Here is a 12,963-nt window from a genome sequence, read left to right as displayed (position 1 = left end):
TGATGAGATCTATAGGATGAAACCTGAACAGAGGGACCCCTGAGCCCTGTGTCCTACCACCTGGATTCCCTCTCACACTGTGATGCTGTGACAGGCTGCAAATCTCTGGCACATATTTCACTTACACAGACATCCACAGGTCGGGGAACATCCAACTGAGTTACATGAATGCTTCTCCCAGCCACTCATAAAACTAATGATAGAGAGCCTCCGGCCAATTCCCCCCAGCTCTGCAGCCTTGCACCCCTGGATTATACCGCAGGAAGGGCGAACCACAGCGGCTGCCTCCTCCACATGAGGGAAAAAGGCTTGACCTGCTAGCCCTGCGGACTAAGTCTCCAGGCCTCCAGCTTGCCCCATTCGACCCAACGGCTTGATCTTGTGGCCAGAATTATTTGCAGTTGTGATTTCCCTCAGCAGTACCGCACAGGGGTCCATGGTCAGCTCCAGCACAGGCCCCACAGGAAGGCTTAATGCTCAAGCTGCAGCACATGCTTTGCAGGCTTAAGGCTGGGCTTCCCATAGCAGGAGAGAAGAAGACTCAGACCCTGGTGAGGCAGGCTGGGGCTTCCTGGATCCCATTTGCTCACAGCCAGCCCTCTGCTCCCACTTCCAAGTCATCAGTGACGCCCCCAGGTCGGCCAGAATGAAGCAGCAGTTTTCACTGCCCCAAGTCCACTTATGGCTTACAGACAAATGCCAGACCCCCGGCAGCCCACAATCTCAGCCAGAAAGGAGCCCACTCAGACTCACTATTGCTTCTTTTCCCTCCCCCTAAAACTCCACTTCTCCTGACCTACAAGTAGCCATCTCTGGGATGCCAAGAGGCAGGTAAAGGGTTCTATCTCCCAGAAGTGAACCACACCGCCATAGGTCCGGCCCTCAGAAGGGCAGGTGGGGGTTTCCTGGATCCCAGTTGCTCACGGCCAGCCCAGTCCCCACCTCTAAAGCCATCAATCTATAGGCCAACCTCCAAGGGGAGAGGAGGCCAAGCCACAAGCCTCCAAAAGGTGACACACCTAACTGCTCTAGGTTCTCCAGACTGACACCAAGGTGTTTTCTCCACTGATGTCAGCACCCTCTGTCATGTAGGGGTTGGAGTTATCCCAGGGACAGGCCAATAGCAGAAGGAGGAGCGCCTTCCTGGACAGCAAGGCAATTTGAGGAAAGGAAGCCAGCCTGTTTCTGAACCAGGGGCCTTTTGTGTATTGGGCACATGGGATAACCACTACGCTACAGAAACTCTGTCTGCTTAGCTTGTGCTTGCCCTGGCACACACTGATGGGGAAACGTAGAGCGAGTGGTGGCAGCCCTCCAATAGCTCAGCTGGCAGAGCAGAGGACTGGAGCTGGTGCTCAGGAAGTCATCCTGACGTCGCCCTTCTGAACCTTGCTTGAAGGAAAGCTTCTTTTTCTTCCCCTTGCTGACGAAGAACAAGAGAAGAATGAAAGGGCAGGTGGGCCAGCTCGGTGCAGAAGCCCATGCTGTCTTTTCCTGCTGCATAGCCTGAAATGAGGGGTTTGTGGCAGTTAAAGGAACTGCTGCACTTTCAGAAAACAGCCCAGCCCTGCACAAAGGGAGAAAGAAGAGCCTGCTAGAGCTTAGGATTAAACCACAGACCTTTAGCTTAGCACTCACCCAGCTGAACTACTGCAACAACTTCTAGGTTTCCTTTTAGCCTGTTGCTTTTCTGTCTGAGGTGCTTTTGTCAGTGGCCCATTGAGACAAAATTCACATTTGCGTTCCTTAGCTGGCTAAAGCCCTTATTTCATAAACCAGGCAATCCTGGGTTCAACTCCCAGTGGTGCCTTGGGAAGTGGCTTTTGGGGCACCTGGCATTGGCTACTGTCAGAAGACAAGATTCAGAGCTAGATGGACCTTTGGTCGAACCCAGTATGGTTTTTCTTATGGTTTAAATTACATTCACAGGCACTGATAATAGAGTTCCTGAAAGTTTAGATGTTAAGAGCTGATAGGTCAATGGTCCAGTCCCCTCAAGGATGACCCCCACCCTCTGGGACAGGGGCAGGTCTGAGCTCTCACACCAAATGCCCATTGTGGCTCCCAAAATCTGTGAGCAGCTCATTTACTTTACACCCAGGATTGAGACCTACTTTTTGTCCAGTGTCTGAGAATGAAAATCCTAAACCACCCTTTGAAATAATGAAAGCAGCAGGATGTGCTATTGTCCCTGCCCCAAAGCAGACAGACCAATGGAGAAATGCCACTGAGTCCAGGGTAATACTTCACTGCGGTTTTACCATTTCCACTGGCTAAACTCCCTCCCAACCTTCTGGGCTCCTATAGCAGGGTACTGAGTCTGAGCCCAGACATGTGCACTGCAACTTTACTCCAGACCTAGCTGCATGATCCTGATTTATGTGACATAGACCAACCGTGGGTGTTTCATTGCGCTGGAGACATAGCCTAACGTTATGTCTACACTGTGATTAAAACACCCAGGGCACCTGTCTGAAAGCCCGGGTCAGCTGACTCAGGGTTATGGGACTTCGACTGCAAGACTATAAAATTACAGTGCAGACATATGGACTTGAACCTAACCTCTGAGACCCTACGAGGGGTGAGGGTTTCTGAACCCAGGCTTCAGTCTGAACACAAATATCTGCACCACAGTTTTTAGCCTCTCAGCTTTAGCTCCATGAGCCCAAGTCAGATGACCCAGGCCAGCCATGCTGCCACATTTATCCCAGGAGGGATGGACTCTAAGGGTACGTCTCCATTGCAATGGAAGCCCAGGTGTGGCACGCTGTGCTCAAAGCAGCACCCTGGTAGCCCCATATTCACCACTCTCATATAATGATAACATGGTTTGTACGAAGTCTGCCTTGTGAGCTATCATTTCAAAAGTCTTGATCTGTTGAACATTAATATCATGTTGGATTGTGTGTGCTCGCATTGGTTGGGAAGTTATAAAGTTTTGCTCTGTGTGCATTACTGAAATATGTTATAAGATTGGGAAATGCCCCCCACCAGCCTTTCAGGTGTGACAATGGAGGAGCAAGACTGGCTGCTAGCCCACTGAAGGTATCCACATTCCCAAGGACTATCCCAGGAACCGTGTACAATGCAGACTTCTCCGAGATAGCCCAGCAACAATGGACATTGCTTGACTCAAGTCGTAGCAAAGGTATTTCCTAGCAAGTTGGAAGAAACTATGAAAGGGGGGGTAGAGACATTATGAATTGGCCTCCTTCCCCCACAACTCAATACCTGTAAACACATCAGGAGGACAAACACTGAACTGAGATAAATCAGAAGAGAATAATAATAATACATTCAAATAAAAGTCCCCAAACAGACTAGTATTGGCTTTTCAGGAGAAAATTTTCAGTCTGGGGAATTTTGTTTTCTCAGTCAGACCTTGCCAAGGGAAGCAGGTAGAAAATGTTTGAGTTTCCTCCTTCAGAACAGCTTGGCCTGGACACTAGCTCTGGTCCACGGTTGTGGCCTTGCTCAGGATGGAGGTCTTTTAATTATTTGGGCAAGTCCCAGGGTGTTTGAGGGAGATGATGAGGATGTTACCTTTTGAGATAAATACTAAGCAATATAGGACTAGAGAAATTTTTTTTTAGAAATCTGGGATTTAGACATTTAATTTAAAGCAAGGGGAGCGGTCTGAGTTTCTGAGAAGGTTTTTGTTTGCAAGAAGCAACATTGTTGGGTCTGTTATTGTACCAAAGGGGGAGATGGTTGTCTATAAAGGAGAGGTGAAAAGTAAATGCATCTGATGAGGATTAAATTTGAACCCATGTGTGCAGAGGATAATGGATTAGCAGTCCATCACCTTAACCACACAGCCACCTCATCTGAACTGTTAAAAACAGGACAGGAGAAGAAATCTAAGGCCGGCAGTGATAGGGACAATATGGAGTTTTTAAATATTAAGCGGAAGCAGGGGCTGAATATGCTCCCCCATCACATCTGGTGAGAAGCTGTGGGAAAGGCTTCAGGAACAGACCGTGTTTGGATAGACACACCTACTCTGCCTACATATGCAGCATGATGGGGCTGCTTCCCCAAAATGACCAGTTTTGACTGGTGTTGGGTTACAAATCACTTTAGGATTGAGTGGAATGAAATGTTATTATCCTTCCTGTATGAGTGAAGGGCAGCAGAACATACCTAGTCCATCTTGATGGAGGGGTAGGTGGGTGAGGAATAGTTTTTATTGGACTGCATAGAAGTGATTGCGGACATCATCCCAAACCAGTGGTCCCCAAACTTTTCACACTGTGCCCTCTTAACCATGGCTGTGGCCCCTTGGAAGCCGCAGTCGAGAACCTGGGCTGGGAGTGGTACTGTGGCTTGCTGGGGAGAGGGGTGCAGACACAGGTAAAGGGGTCGCAGCTGGGCCAGGGGCTCAGGCTCAGGCTGAGGGTAGGGTAGCCTAAGAGCTGGGACAGAGTGGGGATGAGTGGTGCTCCCTGCCTGCCCTCCATGGGGGCTGGCTCAACCATGAGGTGCCTCCATGAACATACCTCTGTGCCCCCCTAGGAGGCATGCCCCACATTTTGGGAATCACTGCCCTAAACTGACCCCTAGTTACTAAGCAGGGGCTAGTGATGCCAAAGCCCAGGGACAGGGAGCTTAGCCAGAGTGGCGCCTGCAGGTCACATGCTGGGGGGCTGACACAGGCTCAGTGCTCTGGAACAGCTCTGAGCCAAACCCAGGCAGAGTCCTCATCAGTGTGACACTGCCCAGGGGACACTGTCACTGGGGGAAACCTCCTTGCCTTCAGCATGACCTGGGACTGACCTTGGACCTTTCAGCACCTGTTCCATGCCAGGCGCTTCCTGTAGTGAGTCACCTTAGCAGGACACCTGGGAAAACCTTACACTCCCCTCCAAAGGAGTCATGCACTCCCAACTTCCACAATCCCCAGTGACTCTCAGCCAGCGCTGTAAAACAGAAGGTTTATTAGTGGTCTGGAATACAGACTGGGAAAGTTCTTTGTTAGCACAGGAAGTAGGAAGATTCAGCAAAGTCCATCTTCATGAGACCCAAAACTCAGAGCCTGGGCTCTCCCCTTGAGTCTCAAAACCAGCAGACTCCTTGCTTCCAACAGCCCAACTCAGCCAGGCCCTTTTGTCCCTCTTCTGTCCTTTGTTCTGTTTCCCTGGCAACCTGGTCACCTGGCCTCCACCTCTTTCTTTGTTCTCTGAAGGACGTAAATCACACCGTGTAGAGGTCAAGCAGAGGAGTTTATTGCACACAGCGCTGGCGGAGTGTCACCTTGCTTATTAGGTTCAGAGGCTCTGTCAGGGTCTGTTTCCCACCTTGAACTTTAGCGTCCAGAAAGTGGGGACCTGCCTGTTACCTTCTAAGCTTAATTCCTAGCTTAGATCTTATCACACTGCCGCCAACCCAAAATATAGTATTTGGGTACACTCTTTGTCCCCCAAAACCTTCCCTGGGGGACCCAAGACCCAAACCCCCTGGTCTCAAAACAAAGGGAAATAAACCATTCCCCCCCATCCTTTCTTCTTCCCAGATTTTCCCCTCCTTGGGTTACACTGGGAGATCACTGTGATTCAACCTCCTTGAATCTTAAAACAGAGAGGAAATTCACCTTCCCCCCACTTCTCTCCCCCTCTCAGACTCTTCCTGAGAGAGATACAGTGATCCTAACACAGAGAGAAATTAACCTTTCCCTCCCCTTTTCTCCTTTCCCCCCACCAATCCCTGGTGAGTCTAGACCCCGTTCCCTGGGGTCTCACACAAGAATAAAAAAAAATCAATCAGGTTCTTAAAAGAAAAACTTTTAATTAATGAAAGAAAAAAGTAAAAATTATCTCTGTAAAATCAAGATGGAAAAATATTTACAGAGTCTTCAGCTATATAGACTAGAGGGACTCCCTCCCCCTAGAATAAAATACAAGTTACAGCAAACAGAGGTAAAATCCTTCTAGCAAAATACACATTTGCAAATAAAGAAAACAAACAAATGGAATCTGCTTTCTATCTATTACTTACTATCTGGAACCTGAGAGTCTGTTTCAGTAAGATTGGAGAAATCTGGTTACATGACTGGTTTCTCTTAATCCCAAGAGAGAACAGAGAACAAAGAAAAACAGCACAAAAAAAAAGACTTCCTTCCACCCAGATTTGAAAGTATCTTGTCTCCCGATTGGTTCTTTGGTCAAGTGTCAGCCAGGTTCACTGAGCTTGTTAACCCTTTACAGGTTAAAGAGACATTAACCCTTAACTATTTGTTTATGACAGGCACTGTCAATTAATTGATTACAACAGAATATATAGATTGTCCATGGGCGGGGGAAAATGATGGGGTAGGCAGTTCCACACCCCAGCTTAGGTTTTGCAGCAAGACAAGATAAGCATATTAGCCAATGGTTAACAGGTTACATAATGTCTCCACCCATGGTCTCAAGTTAGCAAGTTAACATTTAATGAATACTTTGATAAAATGTTATTAGTATAAAATATCTATGTTGAATTCTGATTTGGGGTCCATAGGAATGGAGCAACTCCTTTGATTGTCCAACAGGTACATTCCTAGGGGTTAAAGCAAAGAAACAGTAAAAGTATATGGCAATAAAGATTCTTTTTTGTGTGTCTTAAGGCAGGCGTTGGTTCCTCGGAAGGGAGCTGGAAGGATGCCATATCTTATACTGACATGTGCCAACTTCTCATAAACTCAAGGTTGGATTTGTGGGAAGAACGTCTCCCTACAGAGGAGACTAACACAATAGGAACAGCAATTCTTTGTTCAATCTGCAACTCTGAATAAGACACAATTCTTTAGTTCTCAGCTCCAACACCTGGCAATTTGCTGACCAGGCCTATCTTAGCAAGCAAGGCTTTCTGTTTACCCCAGCTTTCTCTTAGCTGATCACGATTTGCTAGGCCTCTGATCCCTTGACCATGCTCTGGACTTTGGGTCTGGAAAAGAGCTTCACAATCCATAGACCAGGTTGTTATATAAACTGCACATGGATTTGAACCCTTCACATCCAGTAATGGCAAAGATCTTGGTTCAGGCTTGTAGCAGTGATGGAATAAATTGCAGGTTGAAATCAAGTCTCTGGAGTCCATCCACAGCTGGGATGGTCATTCAGTCCTTTGTAGAGAGCTTCAGTTTGTAGCAAAGTCCCTCCAGAGGCATGAAGCAGGATTGAAAACAAGGTGGAGGCGAGGCCTCAGCATTTTATAGTCTTTTGCCATGTGGTCTTTGCTTTCTTTGTCCCAAGGACACTTTATCCAGCATGTGACATAGAAAAACCTTAGATTTCTGTCCATAGGCAGGTCCCTGCATACCTTGCTGAGTCACAAGGCGTATCTGCCTTCTCTCAATGGGTCGATTGTATAGCTGATGATCCTTAATGGGCCATCAAGCAGGCTATGCAGAACTGACACCAACTTGTCTGGGGTGTTCCCTGTAAGCAGAGCACAAGTTTGAAATATGAGCAGCATACAGCCAATATTAATAACGTCTACTACAAAAAATGATACACATCTAGAGATAGCATAATTATAATCAACCAATCATAACCTCTCCACAGACCCCTTAAACGACAGCCTTTCTACAATATTGGCTGCAAATATATTACAGTGGTCGCAACGGTGATCTATACAGTTACAGATTATGTCAATAACGTCACAGGAGGTGACACGGCATCAGTGAGACTGATACTGGAATACTGCCTCCAGTTTTGGTGTCCTCATTTGAAAAAGATGTTATGAAATTGGAGCTGGGGCAGCAAAGAGCCATCAAATGTTCTGAGGGCTGGAGAAAAATGCCTTCTAGTGAGTTGCTGAAAGAGCTCGACCTGTTTAGCTTATCAGAAGAAGACTGAAAGGTGACTTCAGTGATGTGTTGAAGGACCTTAATGGAGAGAAAATATTGGGCATTAAAGGGCACTTGAATCTAGCAGAGAAAGGCATAACAAGACACAGTGGCTGGAAGGTGAAAAGAGACAAATTCATATTACAAATAAGGCACAAAAATTCAACAGCGAGGGTGTTTCACCACAGGAAAGAGCTACCAAGGAAAGTGGTGGATTTGCCATCTCTTGATGTCATTTCATGAAGACTAGATGCCTTTCTGGAATGTGTTTGCCCCAAAAGTAGCTATTGTGTCATACAGGAGGCCTGTGATATGCAGGGGTCAGATTAGATGCTCTAATGGTCTCTTCTGGCCATTAAGTCGACTAATTTCTGAAAAACTGAGTGTAGCATTGGGAGCAGCATCTGATGTTTTACTGTCTAGCCGGCTTGCTGCATAGAACGAACGCTCTTTGAGTGGGGTGATCCACAGGGAGTAGCTCAAACCTCCAAAGGGCCTGGCCAGGAGAAGGACATTAGCACAGCAAGGGAGGGGTGTGGCAGTGACATCACAAAGGCCTTTTGCAGGGCCTCTGACTATTGGTCAAAGGTGGTGGGGAGGTGGTGACCTCACAGAGAGATGCTGACATCAGCCAGGCAGCACAGGAGCGAGGGGCCAGGGAAACCTCAGAGACCCCTGTGGCTTTGCTTCAGCAAGTCTCCTTCTCGAGGTCTCTCTTTGAGGACTGAGAGAGTATTTGGGTTCACGTATGTGAGCGCCAGGAGGAACCTCTTTCGAGCTTTCTCCTTCCCTTTTCCTGATTTTACTAGAAAACAGCCGTCCCTGTTTGGAAGGTAAGAGCCTCCTCAAGCGAAAGGGTGTCCTGGGCGTGTCACAGTTCGGATGCCAGTGGCTCCCCCACACTGTAAGGAAGCTCCCGCCGCCTGCTCTGTGTTCGCGGTGCGGGAGAGAGCAGCATTCCACGGCAGTGATTTGCTCCTGGCTGCCAGAGCAGAGCAGCAGGCTCAGCTGTCAGAACTTCCCAGAGCAATGAAAGGGGAGGGGCCCCTGGCTCTGTAGCAGGAATGCAGGGCAGGCGAGTTCACGGCGAGCATTGTGGGATACTGGAGGAGTCCAGTTATGGTGATATAATGAACAGCAGCGTCTACTCTGTCACTTTAAGTTTGCTGCAAAAAGCTCTAGACCTCTCATCGAAGTTGTTTTATTTTGTCAGCAAAACAGGGCAGTTTTGTCACCAGATGTGGCATTGCAGTCTGTACACCAGCCACAAGCTGCCGACCGAGGTAGCCTTGTGTGTTTTTTACACACCTGAGCAATATAATTCTGCTGAAACAACTTTGTAGTGCAGACCTGGCCAAAGATTCACTCACACACAACTTGTAAGAACAACGTCACCTGCTCCTCTGCTTTGCAGAATCCAAACACAAACAAAACTTGTCAGGCCCCGGTGGCGATGGCAGGGAGTCAGGTGTGGGCAGACAGTGGATTTTAGCCACCCACAGGCACAATGGCTTAGCTGGCTAAAGCTTATGTTTTGTAAACAGGAGATCCTGGGTTCAACTCCCAGTGGTGCCTTGTTGACTGGTTGTTGGGGCACCTGTTTTTGGCTACTGTTAGAAGACAGGATTCAGAGCTAGATGGGCCTTTGGTCTAGCCCAGTGTGGTTTTTCTTATGGTTTAAATAACACTCACAGGCACTGATAATAGAGTTACTGAAAGTTTGGGAATTAGGAGCAGGTAGGTCAGTGGTCCAGTCCCCACACAGATGACACTCTCCCTCTGGGACAGGGGCAGGTCTGAGCTCTCACCCAAATGCTCATTGCGGCTGCCAGAATCTGTGAGCAGCTTGTTTAGTTTACGCCCAAGGTTGAGTCCTGCTTTGTGCATCGTGTGTGACAATGAAAATCCTAAATTGCCTTTTGAAATAACGAATGCAGCAGGATGTGTTATTGTCCCTACCCCAAAACAGACAGACCAATGGAGACATGCCGTCGTGTCCAAGGTAATACTCCACTGCCATTTTACCTTTTTTGCTTGTTAAACTCCTTTGATCTGCCCGGCCCAGGCTGTCCTCTGCCTCAGCTGCTGCTCCTGGCCCGCTTTAAAGTCAAACATGCAGGGGCCCCAGGGGAACAGGCTGGGACAGGGCAGCAGCCTGGGTTGGGCTGGGAAGATGCTGAGAGTTCTGGTTCCCTGAGAACTGGCCCAGCTCCCTTCTCAACAGCGAACAAATCAATTCCACATCCCCTCCCCAGAAAAATCAGCCTGGAGCCAAGAGCAGCAGGGGACGATTCCCTCTAGTTCCCACCGAGGCAGGAGAGAACCCAGGGTGTTTCTAGAAGAGCTTTTGGAACTGACGTGGGGAAACCAGTCTTTAACAACAGGCAGTTCCAGTTTAAGCTAAGTGTTTTTAACAATTTCTACAACATTAAAAAACCCTTCAATCATAGTGTCACCATCCATAAAATTGCTTCACCCTTATAGGTTCCTAAGTGCACAACTAAACATCTCTTCAAATCCAAAGGAGTGGAGATCAGTCAATGTTCAGAGTCATCCCACAGAAAAGACCATGTTGTCATACACACTGGCCCGATCATGTGGCCATCGCCTTTCCCTCCTCTCTGTTAAAAGTTTCAGTATTTTGCAGAGAAACTTTTTTCCCTCAGGAGAGACCTGGGAACCAGGGCTGCCAGCCAGACAAACACGTTTAAGAGGAGGCGTCATCTGTCAAAAAATGATCTCCCTCCTTCAGTTCAGTGACACCCTGAAATGTTACTTATCCTGGCAGAGCCGGAGGATTGAAAGCAGCTACATCAAGCTCCTGTGTAGCTAACAGGAATGAACACCAACACTCCCTTGTATCTGAAGAGATGTTTAGTTTTACACTTGGTAAACTACAAGACTAAAGGGAAAGGCAGTGGTGGTGTCGAATATAAAGAGTGAAACACAAAACAATCATCATAGTTATGCCCATAGTGACTGCAAAATCTTTCTATATTCTTCTTATTATCATCAGTGTATTATTTTCTCTGGCATCTAGACATTGACTAGACCTTGACCAAGAAATTTGGATCTTGATAAAATAATTGACTACCCCTGGTTAAGGCAATGGACTTGACACCCACTCAGGCAGTGATTAGCTGCCAAAATCTTAACAACCGGTTCCCTATAAAAAGTTCTGATTTAAGGGGGGGGAGTGGAGGAGGGGTTGGGGGAGGAGAGACATACCCATGGGGCCGGGAGCCCCTGCAGGGCCTGGGGCAAATTGCCCCACTTGCCTCCCGGCAACCCTAGATCTTGCAGCCCCTTCCCCCCTTACCTTGCCAGCAGCTCAAAGCAGCAGGACAACTCAGAAGCTCAGCTGAGCTGCCCAGCTGCTGGTCATGCTGCAGCTCTGTGAGGGGGTGGGGAGTCTGTGGGGAGACATCCTCGTGGGGCCAGGGGCCCAGGGAAAATTGCCCCACTTGCCCACCCCACCCCCATGGCCCCGGAGCTTGCAGCCCCCTTACCTTGCCGGCAGCCTAGAGGTCAGCTGAGCTGTCCAGTTGCTGGCCATGCTGCAGCTCTTCTGGGTGGGGGAAGCAGGAGAGGGCCCGGGAGAGACATCCTCGTGGGGCCAGGGGCCCCTGCAGGGCCTGGGCCAATTGCCCCACTTGCCCCCTCCCCTCCCCTCTAACCAGCCGTGGAGCGTGCAGCAAGACCCCACACACACCTTGCCGGGCCTCTCAAAAAGTGGCAGCAGGACGACTCTCGAGCTCAGCTGAACTGCCCAGCTGGTGCTGGCAGCTGGCCATGCTGCAGCTGGGGGGAAGCGGAGGAGGGGCCCGGGAAGCCTCAGCCTCCCCAGCTGGGAATCCTGGGAGCAACAGGATGGTTTGGCCCTTGGACTGGAGTTCTTTGTCCACCTCCTGGCCCTTTAACAACTCGTTCTCCACAGAGGTCTAATTTTAGCAACCGGTTTTTGGGAACCTGTGAGAACCGGCTCCAGCTCACCACTGCACTCGGGTGTCTCCATGCAGGTTGAAGTGCTAACAACAGTGGCTGCCTTACAGCCATAGCTTTTAATCAGGGCAATACATTGATACAAATTCCTGTTAAATCATTTCTCAGCCAGAATCCATCGCCCACATACCTTAAGGCCCTGGGCCACCATGTGCACGTTTCATTTCCCTCCACAATTTCACACAGAGACACAATTTCATTTGCACAGATCCATGAACAGCAAAACCTCCCCATGTCTCTTGTCTGAGCCAGGGCATTTGATTCCAGTGAACCCTTCTCTCCTGCAATGGCAATGGTCAGACAGAGGGGACGTGGTCACCTGCATCCCTGCTAGGGAGATATTGGCTCGGCTCTTTCTTTGTGCTGCTGTTGTCAGTCCATGAAACATCAGGGATGGAATGCAAGGCTGAGCTCACACACCAATCCACATGGCAAGAGAGTATAAAATGCTGAGGCCTCGCCTCCATCTTGTTTTCAATCCTGCTTCATACCTCTGGAGGGACTTTACTACAGACTGAAGCTCTCTACAAAGGACTGTATGACCCATCTCAATCCAGAGACTTGATTTGAACCTGCAGTTTATTCCATCACTGCTAAAAGCCTGAACCAAGAACTTTGCCATTCCTGGGTGTGAAAGGTTCAAATCCATGTGCATTTTATATAACAATCTGGTCTATGGATTGTGCCAGCTCTTTTCCACACACAAAGTCCAGATTATGGTCAAGCGACCAGAGGCCTAGCAAATAGGGATCAGCTAAGAGAAAGCTGGGGTAAACGGAAAGCCTTGCTTCCTAAGATAGGCCTGGTCAGCAAGTTGCCAGGTGTTGGCGCTAAGAACTAACGAATAGTGTCTTATTCAGAGTTGCAGATTGAACAAAGAATCCCTTTTCCTATTGTGTTAGTCTCCTCTGTAGGGAAACGTTCTTCCCACAGATCCAACTTTGAGTTTATAAGAAGTTGGCACATGTCAGTATAAGACATGGGATTCTTCCACCTCCCTTCCCAGGAACTAATGCCTGCCTTAAGACACACAAAAAGCAATCTTTATTGCCATATACTTTCACTGTTTCTTTGCTTTAACCCCTAGGAATATACCTGCTGGACAATCAAAGGAGTTGCTCCATTCCTATGGACCC

Source organism: Gopherus flavomarginatus (genome assembly GCF_025201925.1).
Source record: "Gopherus flavomarginatus isolate rGopFla2 chromosome 13 unlocalized genomic scaffold, rGopFla2.mat.asm SUPER_13_unloc_1, whole genome shotgun sequence".
Lineage (NCBI taxonomy): Eukaryota > Metazoa > Chordata > Testudines > Testudinidae > Gopherus > Gopherus flavomarginatus.
The sequence above is the reverse complement of the archived record's forward strand: the minus strand, read 5'-3'. Positions refer to the sequence as shown.